At 40.0% G+C, this 18,787-nt stretch overlaps 1 non-coding gene across 1 annotated transcript; it reads right to left on the bottom strand.

Annotated features, from left to right (window-relative positions):
* Nucleotides 1-1,067: 1,067 nt before the first annotated feature.
* Nucleotides 1,068-1,171, bottom strand: LOC112780336 (small nucleolar RNA R71). The gene has a single exon (XR_003191180.1). It is a non-coding gene; the product is annotated as a small nucleolar RNA R71 (small nucleolar RNA).
* Between the last annotated feature and the right edge of the window lie 17,616 nt (nt 1,172-18,787).

Below are 18,787 nucleotides of genomic sequence, written 5' to 3'. Positions count from 1 at the left end.
GCAATTCTCATCTAAATCTTGATTCCGCTCAACTAGAACACACTTCTAATCCGAATTGCTCACTCAACCAATCCTTGTGGGATTCGACCTCACTCTATTGTGAGTTTTTACTTGACGATAACCGGTGCACTTGCCGGAAGGAATTTTGCCGATCGTGCAATTTCCTAAATCGTAGCATAACTAGTTTATGCACATCAAGTTTATGGCGCCGTTGCCGGGGATTGGCTTTCGATTGACAATTCTCAAATTGGAAGTTAACTAGATTGAGCATTTTTTTTCTGTTTTGAATAATTCAGTACAAGTTATTTGTTGAATTTTAATTTCTGCACTCGGTTACATGCTTTCTTTCTTTATGCCTTTAAATTCAAGCAACTAACTCACTGACTCACTAACTGTTTGAATTAATTCCTCAATTGCTCTAACCATACTCTTCCATTAACCAAGAGTATTTCACTTGTTTGTTGCCTGTGCTGTGTTCTTGTATGACAGGTAGGAGAGGAGAGACATCAACTCCTCCATATACCGAACCAGAGAGGACCCTTCATAGACTTAGAAGGGAAGCAAGAGGGAAGAGAGTAGTGGGAGAAGAGGAATCTGAAGGAGAATCTGAGGACAATTTTGAGGAAGCTTTAGATCTCAACATGGATAGAGAAGTTCACAACCATGAGAGAGCTGATGGAAACAATGTCATTCCTGAGAGGAGGGTTCTTAGTTCATACATAAACCCAACCTCTGGGAATTGTGGTAGCAGCATCCAGAAACCACCCATTCAGGCCAACAATTTCAAGCTCAAACCACAGCTAATATCACTTGTGGAGAATCATTGTTCATTTGGTAGAAGTGCTAATGAAGATCCCAACCAACATCTCACAAAATTCCTGAGAATTTGTGACACTGTGAAGTCCAATGGAGTCCAGGAAGATGCCTATAAACTGCTTTTGTTCCCATTTTCACTTAGGGACAAAGCAGCTAAGTGGCTGGAATCATTCCCAAGAGGGAGTCTAACAACATGGGATGAGGTGGAAAGCAAGTTTCTGGCACGTTTCTACCCCCCACAAAAGGTCAATAGGCTTCGATCTGAGGTTCAAACTTTTAGACAACAAGATGGTGAAACTCTCTACGAGGCATGGGAGAGATTCAAGGATTTGACAAGGAAATGCCCACCAGACATGTTCCATGATTGGGTGCAATTGCATATTTTCTATGATGGACTCTCTTATGAATCAAGGAAGGCTGTAGACCATTCATCAGGAGGTTCATTGAACAGGAAAAAGACTGTGGAAGAGGCCATTGAAGTGATTGAGACAGTGGCTGAGAATGAGTACTACTATGCATCAGAAAGGCACAACACTAAGGGAGTCATGGAGCTGAACCATGTTGATACAATTCTAGCCCAAAACAAGGTGTTTGCCAAGCAACTAGCAGAGCTTACCAGGCAATTAGAAACAAAGCAAGTGGCTGCAATACACACACAAGATCAAGAGGAAGTAAGCATTGAAGGAGGTGATTGGGAAGAGGCCAACTTTGTGGGAAACCAACAAAGGCAATCATATGATCCACACTCCAATACTTACAACCCAGGATGGAAAAATCACCCAAACTTTGGGTGGGGGAACCAACAAACCCAACCACAAAACCACAAACCTTACAACCACAACCAACATAACAATTCCACATACCAAAACTCCAACCAAAGATCATACCAAACCACACAAAACACTTACCCCCAACCATCATATGATAGCCAAAATAATCAACCTACCCAACTTAATCCGAACCAACAATTTCAAGATCAATTAAACCGGATAGAAGGAATGATGGCAACCATGAGTCAAGACATAACCGAATTGAAAAGCTTCAGGGATGATGTGAGAGCTACCTTAAGAAACCATGGTGAAAAACTCAAGAGGATGGAGTCTCAAGTAGGAGAGCTATCTCAACAGGCCGTCAAATCAACTGCAGTGTTCCCTAGTGACACAGAAAAGAATCCTAAAGGGGAACAAAAGAGAGTGAGATGGGAAGAATGCAAGGCCATCACCATATTGAAGGAAGTTTCAGAAGAAGAAGGAATCAGGCCCTCAGAGCAGGAGCCAGAAATCTTGAAGGAAGGTGTGGAAGAAGTTAAGCAGGAAAGTGGAACTGAGCAAGCCAAGGAACTGCAAAAAGGCATGCTGGAAATATACCAACCAAAAGCACCATTTCCTCAGAGGTTAGGAGGAGGTGAAAAAGGGAAAACCTATTCAAGGTTTTTAGAGACATTTAACTCTCTCCATGTCAATATTCCCTTTCTTGAGATTCTCCATCAAATGCCTACACACATCAAGTATTTAAAGGAATTGTTAAGCAAGAAAAGAGTTTTGAAGGGAGGACAAACGGTAACAATGAACAAAGAATGCAGTGCTCTCATCAAGAAGGACACACTCTCTAAGAAAACGGACCCAGGAAGTTTTCATATCCCTTGCATCATAGGGGAAACAAAAATTGACAGAGGATTCTGTGATCTAGGAGCTAGCATAAATGTGATGCCTCTAACTCTTATTATGAGGCTACAACTGAATGAGGTGAGATCCACTGATGTAATCATACAACTGGCTGACAAAACTCAGAAGCAAGCTGAAGGGGTAGTTGAAAATGTGCTGGTGAAAGTGGGGGATTATTACTTCCCCACAGACTTTGTCATTGTGGACATGGAGGAAAGCTACTTACACCCTATCATTCTGGGCAGACCATTTCTAGCCACTACTAGAGCGCTCATAGATGTAGAACAAGGAGAGCTAATTCTGAGAATACATGATGAACAGCTCATTTTCAAAGTTTTCAAACCTGCATCTGAGCCTGAACCAGAACCTGAAAAGCCTAAGGATGATAGTAGCCATCTGTGTTTGGAGGAAAGTAATCCAGCAGCTGAAACTCTAAAACAGTCCTTGGAAGGCAAACAAGAGTTGCAAGAGTTAAAGCCACAAGAATCAATGGAAACAGATCAGAAGGATCCTCCTGACATAAGGGTCAATGAAGAAATCCTCAAGAGAAAGGGAAGAGTGATAGGGAGATTGCCAAGAGGGTGGAGAAACAAGAAAATTCCCACTGAAGGTTTTTCTCCGGGAGATAACGTGATATCAAGTCATTATCTGCCAATCCCACCTGGCCTCAAAACCATTCCTTCCCAGCTCCCTCAAGTGTTCACAATCAGGAAAGTTCTTTCTATGGAACATTTAGAGGTCATGAATGAATCAAGTGGGGACGTTTTCATAGTGAGAGGAGAAGACGTCAAGCACTACAACCCACCCTAACAAGGGACAACCGTCAAGCTAGTGACGTTAAAGAAGCGCTTCATGGGAGGCAACCCATGTTTTAATATCCTTACTTTTTTTGTTTTGTTGTGCATCTAATAAAGCATGGTTTCTTATGCATGAACTTGAATCCTCAGGACAACTGCTGAAAGAGTGCACTAAACATTGCATGTAAAATGCAATTTGTCTCTAAGTTTGGTGTGCCTGAAGGCACCCTAAATTTTATTCAAAATGCATTCAATTTTTAGTGCACAACCAAAGATTAAGTTTGGTGTTCCTCTTTGAACACGGTTCATGAAAAGCACGAAGTTCCTCTGGATTTCGAAATTCATGACAAGTATACCATTCGCATGTTTTAATGCTTTGGTTTCAATTACTTAGGGTAGTAAATTTGTTTAGAATCAAAGAGCCAAGGTGACTATGATTTATTAGAATTAAGCACTTTCATTAAGGACAACCAATATGGATTTCATGTCATCAGGAGACTTGACCAAACACTAAGTTTGGTGTCCAAATAATAAGTGTGCATACATATAGAAGTCACGGCTATAAGCTAATAAAGACAATCATTGATTTACATGTGCAAGTACTATTCATAATTCACATGGACCGAAAAATGATAGCAAACTTGTTTGTTTGTGCAGGTACAAAAGAAAAGACAAAAATGGAGGAAAAAGACAAAGGGAGGTACGGTGCTTGGTCAAAAAGGAAGTTCACAAGTCTTTGAAACTAACACATGGGAAAAGGAAGTTCTGCAAGAAAAGATAGCTACATGTACAACCTAATGCACCCAGAATACTTCCAAGAAAATGAAAAGCAATTCGTCCTTCTCCCTAATTCATATATTTACCATCAAGCCACCCTTCACAAACCACCCTAGCCGTCCATTTTTCACCTACAGGCACTATAAAGAACCACTTGAGGAACGAGCTCCACACCACCAAATCTCCTTCATGCACATTTTCTTTCATCATAGCATAACTATCTTTTGCCGAAAACAACCTCACCACACTTCCAACAACACTTCTTGCTTCACCTTGTCAACTTTAGCTTGTCACTTACCCCAAAACTAAAGAACCAATGGCAGCTTCATCTAGCCACAAAAGAAGAAAAGACAAGCAACCAATGGAGGAGAACAGGGAATTCGATGCAAGGAGATACAAATCAGTTTTCCATGAGATTCAAGCCGAATGGATGAGACCTAAAAGGGTACTAGCTGAAGTTCCCTTTGACCTTGAAAAGGATGAGTTCCCAGGTGTTTGGGAGAAGATCAAAAAGAGGAAGTGGGAGCTCCTGACTAAGCCAATCACAAAAATCAACATCAACTTGGTGAAGGAGTTCTATGCAAATGCAGTGAGGGAAGACTCAACCAAGAAACCCACATACAAAAGCTATGTGAGAGGGGTGGAAGTTGACTTCAGCCCCAAGGCAATCAAGAAAACTCTTGGCCTGAAAAACATACATTTCAGCCAAGCGAGTTATGAGGAAAGGATGATAGGAGAACCTGACTACACGACTATTGCTGAAGATCTTTGTGCCATCAGAGCTGAATGGGTGAGAAAAACAAGAGGGGCTCCAAGAGTCTTGAGAAGGGGAGACCTAACACCTGAAGCTAAAGGGTGGTATGCGATAGTTAGGAGATCCATCCTACCCACTGCAAACTCTTCAGAAATAGTCCCTAAAAGAGCCATCTTGCTACATTGCATTATGGTGGGAGGGGAGATCAAAGTTCATAAACTCATTGCTGAACAGATACAAGAGTTTAGTGAGAAAAGTGACCCTGAATCCTGGCTCCACTTCCCTAGCACCATCATTAGACTATGCATCGATGCCCAAGTACCACTTGAGGATGAAAGACCTAATTGGCTATATCCTGGATTGGCCATAACTGCGTACAGAATGACTCTTGGCCCAACTCCTCCAAGACATACAAGAAGAAGAAATGAAGAAGGGCAACAAGTGGAAGCAGAGCAAGAAGCAGAACAAGAAGGACAGGAAGGAGAAGACAGAGAAGAAGAGCAAGAAGAGCAAGCAATTCCAGAAAGAAGACAACGAATTCCCAGAGACCCCATGGATATGAGCAGAATGCAGGAAATCATGGAAGGAATGTCTCAACAATACATGAGGTCTCAGGAGAGACAAGAGGACTTTCACCTAAAAATGATGGATATGCAAAGGAACTTTGAATCAAGATTCTTCGATCTGCAAAGGGAACAGAATTTACACTTACAGGAATCCTTCAGCCACATATGCCAACACCAAGATGCCAATGTCTTGGCAATCAAGGAAGCCACCACTTTACAGAATGCAAGATACTCAGTCCAAGCTGATTACAACATCAGTTCGCAAATCAAGCTTAACTACATAGGGGAACATCTACACAAGATGGACCCAGCATTCCCAGCTTTTGATGAGTATTTCAAAGGGAGGAAAGAAGGAGAAATAAACAAGGCAATGATCCTTGAAAAAGGAGTGGAAGAAACGATGAAAAAGGCTGGATTCTGGAAAAAGCTCATAAGAAAAGACAAAGGAAGCACAAGTGGTCAAAAAGAGGCAGGAAGCAAGAAGAAGCAGGATCCCAAGAATTAAGAAGAACCAAGCAATAAATAAGAGGTGGTCTCGTTCCTTAATAATCAAATGATAATTGGTGGATTGTCTTTATGAGCTTTCTTTCATCATAAGTCATTTAAGTGTTATGTGGAGTTTTTTTTAGTATGAGTGTCTGTTTATTACTTTGAATAAAGTGAATGCCTAGATGTTTGGATATAACTTCACCTTCTTAAACAAGTGCTTGCAATGCTTGTTCTGTTTCCAAAAATAAAAGAAAAGTTTGAACAAAAGTAACTTGGCTCAATTAGTGACAAATCAAGTAGAATTAAGTGGTGGTATGCATGCTTGATTGTTTAAGTCAGATCACTGGACATAGAGTGTAGAATTATCATTTTTTATGTAGAAATTGAAAACTGTCTATGGATCTTGATGAATAAATGTCTTTGGCCAATGAAAAAGAAAGAAAAAGAAGAAGAAAAAGCCACTGAAAAAAGGCAACCAAAAAGCAAAAAAATTGAGAAAATAAGCTAGGCACCAATGGTTTGAACTTCTGAGACAAATGCCTGTGGTGTTTATGTATTAAGGATTTGCTTGGATGAATAGGTTCTGAGGAGTGTTTCAACACTTGGTAACTTGGGTTAACTAATCCGGGATTATCAACCAAAAGTCCATTATCAAGAGCAACCTAAATACAAAACATTTAGTCACACAAAGAGGTGCTGGGCACCAATGTCTCAAGAAGAAATGTGAACTAAAATGCCTGAAGTGGATATGTGTAGTGCACTGATAAGAAAAAGAAAATGCCAAAGGCTTGTGCAACACATGACACTAAGCAAACAAGGAGCAAAGAAGCTCTAAGAAAAAGAAAAGAAAAACAAAGAAGAGGAAAGTGGCAAGGACACAAGAATAACAAGAGGCCATAGCAGTGTTTGATGGATGCAATGAAAAAGTGATAATCTTACCTGATAAGTATGAAAAAGTGATGCTGCAACTTTCTGCATAAAACCCTTCTGATGAACTTCAAATGCTTGCTAATATAGCCAATGTAATTGCTTTCTGTTTCATACTTTCTTCTCAAATAACTCAGGACTTGCTTAGGGACAAGCAAGTATTAAGTTTGGTGTTGTGATGCCAAAGCATCTTAGGCTAGTTTCACTAGTATTTTTTCTGTTAGTTTTAGTGGTTTTATGCATTTTCTTGAGCTTAAAGTAACCAAGAATGGTTAAAAGAAGAACAAAGCAATGAACCATCCAAACAGTATGATTTTGATGCAAATTCCATGAGTTTTTAGTTATATTACTTGAATACTATGAATGGAAGATTTCTCATGAAATTTTGCAAGACTTTGATGCAATTGTTTGGATGATTTCAGGGAAGAAGAGGCTAAGCAAGGAAGCAACAAAATCAATAAAGGAAGCTTGAATATCACATGTGGAGTTTAAGTTCCAGTTTAAGCCTAAACTGGAGCTTAAACGCCAGAATCATGAAGGCTAAGAAATGCTGGAATTGAAGTTTAACCTCCAGTTTAACCTTAAACTGGAGGTTAAACGCCAGAATGAGAATGCCAATCAGGAAGCATTTCCACGTTTAACCTCCAGTTTAACCTTAAACTGGAGGTTAAACGCCAGAAATGGGAAGTGCACCAGGGAGCCATTTCCACGTTTAAGCTCCAGTTTGACCTTAAACTGGAGCTTAAACGTGTTCGACCAAGTTCTTCCTCCAGGGTTGCTTTCTCCATTTCCACGTTTAAGCTCCAGTTTAACCTTAAACTGGAGCTTAAACGTGTTCGACACCTCCAGGGCTACATTTCTCAGCTTCCACGTTTAAGCTCCAGTTTAACCTTAAACTGGAGCTTAAACGTGTTCGACCTCCAGGGCTGCCCTTCCTATCTCCACGTTTAAGCTTCAGTTTAACCTTAAACTGAAGCTTAAACGTGTTCGACTACATGACTCTCCAGGGCTGCCTTCTTCCATTTCCACGTTTAAGCTTCAGTTTAACCTTAAACTAAAGCTTAAACGTACTTCTACAAAAGGCTTCACTGGAAGTGTCTGGCGTTTAAGCTGCAGTTTAAGCTTAAACTACAACTTAAACGCCACTCTTGGAAAAGGTTTCTGGGCCAAAAATATTGCGGTTTAAGTTAGTCTTTGAGCACAAACATTAACTTAAACTTACTCTGGCATGAAACCCAATTGAATATCATGGTTTATGGGATTGGGCCTGAAGGATTGATGAGTCTAAAATTTCAATTTGTTGAGTCATGTATTATTATTTGATTATCACTAAGTTGGCTCAATAAATGTTACAGAATTTGGATCAACAGCCTCATCAAGATTATGGATCATAAACCCAAGGCAAAAGGAAAGCATGGAGAGGCCTCAAAGCCCAAGAAACACAACAGAAGCTCAATATAGAAAGTGTATAAATAGGATAGAATTTAAGTTAGGAGGGACTTTTACTTTGACTTTTAGCTAGTTTTCATATCTTTGTAATTGAATTCAGAGCTATGACTCACTAAACCCCCTTTCATTGGGTTAGGGAGCTCTATTGTAATTCAATGAATCAATAATAGTTTATCTTCTTCTTCAATCTTTTCTCTTGAATTTTGTTAGAAAGCTTCTCGATCTAATTCCATTGGGTAGTTGTCTTGGGAAAGAAACTACCCATAATTGGAATCCTTCGGAACCTTGGGAAAGGAATGGAGGATTCATGCTAGAGAAGCTTTCTCACAGTGAATTGGATTGGGGTTTGGATGGATATTGTGACATGTAATCCTACCAAATTGTGGTTCATGAAACTGTGTGGTATAATCAGTGATCGAGCATCATCTCTTCTTATGAACATTTAAACCAAGGGATTGGGAATTTGTTCGTTTTTAGAGAGAATTGGTGAGCCAAGGGATTGGGATCCAATCATATAAGATTGCCAAGCAAAATTCAATGAACGCATTGGTTGAGGAAGAGATAAACATGTTTTGATTCGGAGATCTCAATATCTCCTATAACCCAATGAATTCCCCATTTCTGATTTCCATTTTCTCTTTATATTCTGCAATTAAATTCATGCAATCACCCCCATTCCCTTTAATTTCAGCAATTTAGCTTCTGCTCTTTACTTCATGCAATTTAAGATTCCGCCATTTAAATTTCTTGTCATTTACGTTTCCCGCCAATTTTACATTCCGCAATTCTCATCTAAATCTTGATTCCGCTCAACTAGAACACACTTCTAATTCGAATTGCTCACTCAACCAATCCTTGTGGGATTCGACCTCACTCTATTGTGAGTTTTTACTTGACGATAACCGGTGCACTTGCCGGAAGGAATTTTGCCGATCGTGCAATTTCCTAAATCGTAGCATAACTAGTTTATGCACATCAAGTTTGCATTTATCTTTGCTTCTGGGTTCGTGAGCCTTTGCCAACCCCTTTGTTTGATCTTCTCTCGAATCTGTGGGCATTCATCTTCGTTGAACTGGAATGTTAACTCAGGCAATATCTTTTTGAGCTTTATCCATTCAAATTCACGTTCATGGAATGCAATTTTAAATTTCACTTCATCAAAAGGGCTGCTCTCAACCGGTTCCTTTCTCTTTTGCCTCTTGGAGCTTGATGATGCCATGAATGATTTTTGAAAAGTGAAGGTGTTGAGGTTAGTGATGAGTGGCGGAATTCGGTTGGGTTTGGATAGGGTGTAGCTTGGAGAATTGTACTTCAAGAGTGAGAAGTTTGAAGAAGTGGTTGGTGGAATGTGAAGGGAAGTACGGACTAAGAATCACTTATATAGGGAAATGATGAGTAAATGAAAGGTGTGGATTGATGGGGTGGTTGTGTGATGGACGGATGGGGTTTTGCATGGGATGAGCATAAGGATCATCAACTTTATGATGGGGTTGATTCAGTTTCCAAGCTTGTTCTCCTTCCAATGTTGCATGGCAACAATTTCCAATGCAATCCCCCTGGAGACACGTGTATAGTCTTCTCTTTTTGTGGTGGCCGAACCCTTCAATTGTCCCATCAATTCTCCTACAAAATAAAAGAAATGTGATTAAAAGAAAACTTGTGGAAAGTGGTGGCAAAATTTAAAAAGAAGAGAATAACTACTTTTTAAAGTTTTTGTTTCTAACTACTAAGTGCTGTTCAAGAGTGCAAACCAATTGACTAACTGAATATCCATGTATGCAACGTTGGCGACACCAAACATAGTTTGGTGCTATGTGGTGTAAAAGATTTGTTCAAGGCTCTAAGAGTGACATGATATGGGTTACATTTATGTTCTCTTAGTGTGTCCTGAACACCAAACTTGTTCTTCGCTATATGTTGCACAAAAGGGCTCATTCAAGTGCATGTCGAAGTTGATTTGAAATTCATGAACCTTGCTTTATTAACTACTTTAAAAGCATGTAAAACATGGGTTGCCTCCCATGAAGCACTTCTTTAGCGTCACTAGCTTGACGTTCTGCCTTTGTCATGGTGGTTGGTAATGCTTCAGATTTTTCCCTCTTGCAGTAAACCTATATCCATTGGCTTCATCAATGATCTCTACATGTTCTAGGGAGAGAACTTTGTTGATGGTGAAAACCTTAGGTAACTGAGATGGGATGGTGGGGAGATGAGGTGGGATATCTAGGAATTAAGCTAAGATCACTTTATCCCCTGGAGAGAAATCTTCTGTAGGGATCTTTTTGTTCCTCCATCTCCTTGGTATCTTCTTCTTTGTTTCTTTTGCTGTTATCCTGCTCTTTGTGGTCTCTTTTCCTAGGGGGATTTTGTTGCTGGTCCCATATGATTCTGGTGGTTTTGGCTCCACTTGAGTTTCCTTTAGCTGTGACAGCTGCTGATTATTTTGTTCATCACCCAAAGGAATTCCTGAGTGTACAGCCTGTGCCTAAATGCTTGTTTCTCCCACCATTGCTCTGTCATGCTCTGTCCTTAGTTCCTTGCCTTCCTGACTTACTTCTTGTGAGGGTTTGAAGACATTGAAGGTGAGTTATTCGTCATGTACCCTCAGTATTAGCTCTCCTCGCTCCACATCTATGAGCGCTCTGGCTGTAGCTAAGAATGGTCTTCCCAATATGATTGGGTGAAGATGACTTTCTTCTATTTCCAGTATGACAAGGTCTATGGGAAGGAAGTAGTTCCCAACCTTCACCAGCACGTTTTCAACCACTCCTATTGCTTGTTTTTGAGTTTTGTCCGCCAGCCTGATGACTATGTCTGTGGGCATCAGCTCATTGATTTGCAGCCTCTTCATAAGGGATAAAGGCATTAAGTTGATGCTTGCTCCCAGATCACAGAGTCCTTTATCAAACATTATTTCTCCTATGGCACAGGGGATGTGAAAACTCCCTGGGTCCTTCCTTTTTGTAGGCAGCTCTGGTTGAATGAGAGCACTACACTCCTTATTCATCACTATAGTTTGTTCTCCCTTGAGTGAGCTTTTCCTGGTCAGCAGCTCCTTCATGTACTTAATGTATGAGGGCATTTGTTGGAAGGCCTTGATGAATGGTATGTTTACATGGAGAGATGCAAATATGTCAAGAAACCTTGAGTATATTCTCATATCTACACCACCATTGAGTAATTGGGGAAAGGGTGCATAGAGTCTCAGCAGCTCCTTCTGTGTAATTGTGGTTTCTTGATGCTTCTCTTCCTGCTTTCCTGGTGATGTATCTTCAGGTTGTTCTGATGGTTTGTTCGGCTCTTCCTTAGTCTCCTTGTCACTTATAGTAACCATCTTGCAATCTTCCCATCTAACTTTCTTTGCTTCACCTCTCGAATTTTTCTCTGTGTCACTTGGGAAGCTATCAGTAGGTTTGGGAATCTTCTCAGATAGGTATCCCACTTGAAATTCCAGCCTCTTGATAGTATCTCCCTGATTCTTGATATTGGCTCGCACCTCCTCTTTGAACACCTTGTTATCTTGAATCTCCTTGCATATGCCTTCAAGTAGAGTCTCAATCCTTGACAGTCTTTCTTCCGATGATGGAGAGTTGAGATTGGAAGGATGAGAAGGGCCATTTTGACTTTGGTATGGATGTTGAGAGGTGTTGCTGGGTGGCTGTTGGTATGTGATGACAAGTCATCCTAGCCTATTTTAACTAGTCTTTTCCTTTTGTTTTCATTAGAATTATGCACTTTCTTGAACCATAAGCAAGCTAATTGAGTATATTTTCATGTTTCCCTTGATTGAATCAACCATGTATGAATTCATGCCATTTCATGAGGTTTTATGCTATAATTGTTGCATATTATGATAGAATGGATATCTCATGATTATGAGCATAGCTTTGATGTGTTTGGTTGATTAATGATAGGTGAAGAAAGCTTGGAGAAAGGTTGAAGCAAGAAGGAATAGCTAGGAGTAAAGAGAAGACAAGGGAATAAATGAAAATGAACCAAGAAGCAAAAAGTTGGACCTAAAGTTAGCCTCAAACTTTTGCACAAACTGTTGGGTGAAAAGTTATCCCCAACGTTAGCCCCCTAACTTGGAGGCTAACGTTGGAACTTGAAAATCACTCCCTGGGTACCAAACGTTTGCGCCAACGTTAGCCCCCTAACTTGGTGGCTAACGTTGGCACATGAAATTCACCCCTGGGCATCAAAAGTTTGCGCCAACGTTAGCCCCCTAACTTTGAGGCTAACGTTGGCATGAAGAAAACCTCCCTGGGCACCAAAAGTTTGCGCCAACGTTAGCCCCCTAATTTGGTGGCTAACGTTGGCACATGAAAATCACAAGGGGAGGAGCAAAAGTTTGCGCCAACGTTAGCCCCGTAACTTGGTGGCTAACGTTGGTGCCACAAGTGCACAAGGTAAAGCCAACGTTGGGGCCAAAGTTAGACCCCTAACTTTGGCACCAACGTGAGTATCAGCAAAGTGGTGTTAGCTGATATGAAAAGTTGGAGCAAAAGTTAGACCCCTAACTTTTGCTCAAACTTTTGGTCCAACTTTTGCAAAACTCCAACCCGGTTCAATTGGTTCGTTTTGGTTCCTCTTCAAACTCCAAGAGCAATTAACCAAGGCCTCTTTCAACCCAATTCCACCAAGAACAAAGGACCAACTCAAGGCTTGAAGATCATTGGAAGAAAGTGTATAAATAGGATAGAATTCAAGTTCTTCGGGGAGCTTTTCTTTTAGAGAGCTTTCCTTTGGAATTTTCATAATAGTTTTCGGAGAGCTTTGGATATTGAGTGATCTTTAATTTCTTTGTCTTGGAAGGAGAATTCACTTCTCTTCCTCTCAGTTTTATTGCTTTCAATTTCAATTACAATTGTCTTGGATTTTGGGTTGGAGAATTGAAGAAATTCTGTTTCAATCTCAACCTTGGATCTCACTGCTTTATTTACTGCTTGATTGGATTTCAATTTCTGTTAATTGCTCTTCATCCACTTTCTTTGAATTTCAATTACAATTTCTTGTTGGATCTAGGAAGGCATTGAGATCTAGACTTGGTTTTCTAGTCTCTGGGTCCTGAGATCTGATTTCACATTTCAATTCTCTGTTTATTGCTTTATATGTTCATTTACTTTTCTGTTTCGGATCCGATTCAATTCCAATTCCCTTTTACTCTTCTGTTTAATGCAATTTAACTTTTCCTTGTTTCAATCCAAGCCTCAATCCCCTTTACATTTCAAGCCATTTATATTTCTTGCACTTTAAGATTCTGCAATTTACATTTCTTGCAATCTAAGTTTCCGCAATTTATGTTACTTGCACTTTAAGATTCAGCAATTTAATTCTCGTCCTCTTTAATTTCATGTCAATCACCCGTTCCCTTTACTTTCCTTGCAATTTAATTTTTGCAAATCACAAAACACTCAACCAAATCTTGATTCGCTTGACTAAATTAACCACTAAACTAAAATTGCTCAATCCTTCAATCCCTGTGGGATCGACCTCACTCCCGTGAGTTATTATTACTTGATGCGACCCGGTGCACTTGCCGGTTAGATTTGTGTGTTTTGGGAGAAATTTATTTTTCACCAAAATACTCATCAAGTTTTTGGCGCCGTTGCCGGGGATTGATTAGATTGACAATGATTAAGTGAGGTGGTGATCTAGATCAAGCACTTTCTCTTTAAATTTTGATTAACCCACTAACTGTTTGATTTTTTGCTTAAACTAACTAACACTTCAATCTAGCAGTAGATTGAAGTGTCACTGGTTTTGTGCATTTCTCATGCTCTGCTTGTATGTCAGGTACAAGAAGAACCATACCCAATTTTCATGAACAAGACGAAAGAACTCTCAGGAGGTTAAGAAGAGCTGAAAGAGGGAAAAATATTGTTGGAGAAGAGGAATCAGACGAAGAATTCCAAGAGATGGAGGAACATTTAACCAATCCACCAGGTGGAGAAGACAACAACAATGACAACCCACCCCAGAGGAGAGTTTTGGCTTCCTATACCTTTGCAAATCCTAGACATTGTGGGAGCAGCATCTTGGCTCCAAATGTCAATGCTAACAATTTTGAACTCAAACCACAACTCATCACTTTGGTTCAGAACAATTGCTCTTTTGGTGGAGGACCACTTGAGGACCCACACCAACATTTATCCACTTTCTTGAGGATATGCAACACTGTCAAAACTAATGGAGTGCCCCCTGACAGTTACAAGCTGATGCTATTCCCATTTTCTCTCAGGGACAAGGCCACTCAATGGTTGGAATCTTTTCCAAGGGACAGCATCAACAACTAGGATGATTTGGTAACCAAGTTTCTTGCCAAGTTTTATCCACCTCAGAGGATTATAAGGTTAAAGGCTGAGGTACAAATATTTACACAAATGGAGGCCGAACCCATCTACGAGGCATGGGAGAGGTACAAGGCTCTAATCAGGAAATGTCCCCCTGCCATGTTTAATGAGTGGGAAAAGCTACAGAACTTCTATGAAGGCTTAACACTGAAATCCCAGGAAGCTTTGGATCATTCAGCTGGAGGTTCCTTGCAACTCATGAAAACTGCAGAAGAGGCTCAAGAACTCATTGATATGGTGTCTAACAACCAATATTTTTTTGCTCATCAAAGAAGCCGCCAACCATCACAAAGGAGAGGAGTAATGGAGCTAGAAGGAGTGGATTCAATCCTGGCTCAAAACAAGATGATGCAGCAGCAAATTCAACAACAATTTGAGCAAATGGCCAAGAGGATTGATAGTCTCCAAGTTGCAGCAGTTAACACTATCCAACCATCAACCACATGGGGACAGAGTGAAGAAACTCAAGAAGAACAACAACAAGAGCAAGTACAGTATATGCACAACCAAGGACCAAATGAAGTGTATGGTGATACATACAATCCATCCTGGAAGAACCACCCAAACCTCAGATGGGGAGATAACCATACCCAAAACCAACAACCATGGCAGAGGAACTCAAACCAACACAACCCAAGAAGCAACCAAAACCACAACCAGCAGCAGACTAGCCAAAACCCCTACAGAAAACCTCAAAACAACTACCCCAACCTCAACCAATACCAATCTAATAACCAACTCACCAACCAAAATGCCTACCATCCACCACCCACATCTCATAACCCACCTCAAGTATCACCTGAAGCCCAAAGAATCACTCACTTGGAGGCCATGATAGACAAAATGTTGAAACACCAGGAAATGGTAACCAAGAATCAGGAAGCCTCCCTGAAGAGCCTAGAGAGACAGATGGGGCAACTCTCCAAGCAAGTATCTGTTGAGAGACCTTCAAACTCACTGCCCAGTGACACAATTCCAAATCCCAAGGAGGAATGCAAGGCAATACAATTAAGGAGTGGGAGAACATTGATAAGCAACAATGACACTACAAAGAAGCAAGCAGAGAACATCAAAGAACCAACGGAGGATGAGAATCAAACAAAGGCAGATGAGGCTAAGGAGCAAGTTGTGATGCCAAACAAAGGCACTGAGAAACTTAAAGAGAAGGACAACCAGCCACATAGCTCAAAGGAAGTAGCTAAGGGACAGCAGCAAATAGGAAAGAGCATCACACCTCCACTGCCATATCCCCAGAGGTTTAACAAAGGGGTTAAAGACCAACATTTTCACAAATTCCTTGAGATTTTTAAGAAGCTGGAAATCAATATCCCCTTGGCTGAAGCACTTGAGCAAATGCCTCTGTATGCCAAATTCTTGAAGGAGCTTGTCAACAAGAAAAGAAGCTGGGATGAGAAAGAAACCATAATGATTACTGAGGAATGCAGGGCCTTGATTCAAAAGGGGCTTCCTCCCAAGCTTGAGGACCCAGGGAGCTTCCTGTTGCCTTGCACCATTGGGGAATTGACCATCACTAAAGCAATGTGCGATCTCGGAGCAAGTATTAACTTAATACCATCCTCCTTGGTGAAAAAGCTGCATATAGAGGAGGTCAAACCAGTACAAATGTCTCTGGAGCTGGTAGACAGGTCAATGGTATACCCCAGGGGTGTAATTGAAAATCTTTTGGTTAAGGTGGACAGTTTTATATACCCTGCTGATTTTGTGGTTCTAGAATCAAACGATGATGGTGACTCTGTTATACTGGGAAGGCCATTCTTGGCCACTGCTAGAGCTATCATAGATGTAGAGGAAGGGGAATTAACTCTCAGGATGCATGACCAGAGTGTCACTCTGAAAGTATTACCAGAAGCACAATTTAACAAGGAGAAGAAAGACTATATGAAAAATGACCAGGAAGGTCATAGCAACATCCCAATGCTAAAGATTGTGCAGACTGATGAAGAAACCCAAGAGGGTATTAGAGTATTAGCCACTGAAAAGAGAGGCCCCCAAGGAAAGCCTACGGCCAGAAAAGAAAGATCAACAAAAGGAAAGATGAAACGCAGAAACAAAGCAAAAAGGGGTTGGAAGAATAGAAAGATTCCAATAGAGGGGCTTTCCAAAGGTGACAAAGTTCAACTGATATATCAACAGCTGGGGGCAAATCAACAAACCGAGGATTACTACACTGTCAGCAACATACTCTCATTAGAGCATGCTGAAATTGAACACCAGAGAACAAAGAAGAGGATCACGGTCAGAGGAGACAAATTGAGGCCCTACAAGCACCAACCACCATAAAAGAAAGCCTCAATGTCAAGCTAATGACAATAAAAGAGCGCTCCATGGGAGGCAACCCATGCTTTAAGATTCATGTCATTTTAAATTCAATAAGTTATGATCGATTGAGCATGAATTCTTTTCTCTTTTCATGAACATGTCCATTGACTGCATGCACTATTTTGAAACATATGCTAAGTTTGGTGTGCCTTCAAGCACACTAAACCAATGTCACAAATAATTCCATTTTGCATGTTTGGAGTATCTTGACAAAGCATATGGCCAAACACTAAGTTTGGTGTCCACATAGCTTCATGAAAAGTAGAAACTCATGCATCAATAATCATACAATTGTTGTTTTCCAAAATCTTATAAATGGAAAAATTCTTTTCCGGTAATGAAGGCATTAATTGTGATGTACCCTTTGACAAGAAACAAGTTTGGTGTTCATCAAACCTTGGTGCACCGATTTAGGGATACAATTGATCCTTCATGAAAAAAAAAAGGGGGAGAAAAAGAAAGTATGATGAAAACAATTCTTATGAACATTTAACATTTGAATCTCACTAATTGGAAGAAGATACTCATTTTCTTTATATATGACCAAACATTAAGTTTGGTGTCCTCAAAGGAGAGTGTCACGGTTCAAATGATATAAGAATTGATGGTTCACATAGTATTAATAAAAAGAACACTCTTGCTACGGTTGAATAAAACTAATGTATGTTGTCTTGTTGTGGTGACTAGGAAGTCAAAGAATCTTCAAAGAAAAAGACAAGACAAATGAAAGGTGGACTTGCTCCTTGTTCATCACTAGAAAGAAAAACCATGCATTGTGTCTGTTTTAAGTTGTCTTTGCATCTTTAAGTAGTTATTATAATTAATAGTCTTTGCATCATGTTTGTTTCTCTTAAAATAAGTAAGCTAATCTATGTGTGTGCTTGTGTGTTTACTTTCACTTAGCAAAAAGCATGCTTTGTCCCCTGCATTTTTCAATTCAATAAAAGAAATGTTTGAATGTAAAGTAAGAGGGTCTCTGTTAGATAGAAGTAGAATAAAAGTAAGTGGTGGTAAGTGTGTGATTGTATAATAGCTCACTTTTAGTGAATAAAGAGCCAGGATATCGCCTCCTAAGTAGAGAGTAGCCTACTGTCTATGAATCTCAATTAAATCCCTTGGTTAGAAAGAAAAACAAAAAGGAGGAAAGAAAAGAGATCAGAACAAAAGGAAACAAAAAGAAACAAAGCGGGACACTAATAGCTTGAACTTTAAAATATATGCCTGTGATGTCTTTGTACTAGGATCTGCTTGGATTAGTAAGCTCTTAGGAGTGCATCAACACTCGGTGACTTGGGTTAACTAATCCGGGATCATCAGCTGAAAGTCCACTATCAAGAGCAACCTAACTACAAGGCATTTAGTAACCCAAAGAGGTGCTGGGCATCCATGTTTTGAGAAGGAATGTGAGCCAAGTGTCTATGGTGAATAATGTGTCAAGTATAAAGAAAAGAAAATGAACTTGCTACACATGACACTCAAATAAAGCTTATGAACAAAGTAATAGCCAAGGATAAAGGAATAATGAGAGGTCATAGCAGTATGTTACTTGAAGCTTGAAGGAGACTTTCTAGGCCTAGGAGTCAATAAGAAGGGAGTATTTGCATATTCACACAAAATCCCATGAACTATCAATAATACTCTGCTAGCATGAACATCCTCTTCCATCTCATTCTTTCTTCTCAATAAATCTTTTCTTGCTTGGGGACAAGCAAGCTTTAAGTTTGGTGTTGTGATGACAAGTCATCCTAGCCTATTTTAACTAGTCTTTTCCTTTTGTTTTCATTAGAATTATGCACTTTCTTGAACCATAAGCAAGCTAATTGAGTAGATTTTCATGTTTCCCTTGATTGAATCA

The sequence above is a fragment of the Arachis hypogaea genome, chromosome 19, assembly GCF_003086295.3.
Source record: "Arachis hypogaea cultivar Tifrunner chromosome 19, arahy.Tifrunner.gnm2.J5K5, whole genome shotgun sequence".
Taxonomy (NCBI): Eukaryota; Viridiplantae; Streptophyta; class Magnoliopsida; order Fabales; family Fabaceae; genus Arachis; species Arachis hypogaea.
The sequence above is the reverse complement of the archived record's forward strand: the minus strand, read 5'-3'. Positions and strand labels throughout refer to the sequence as shown.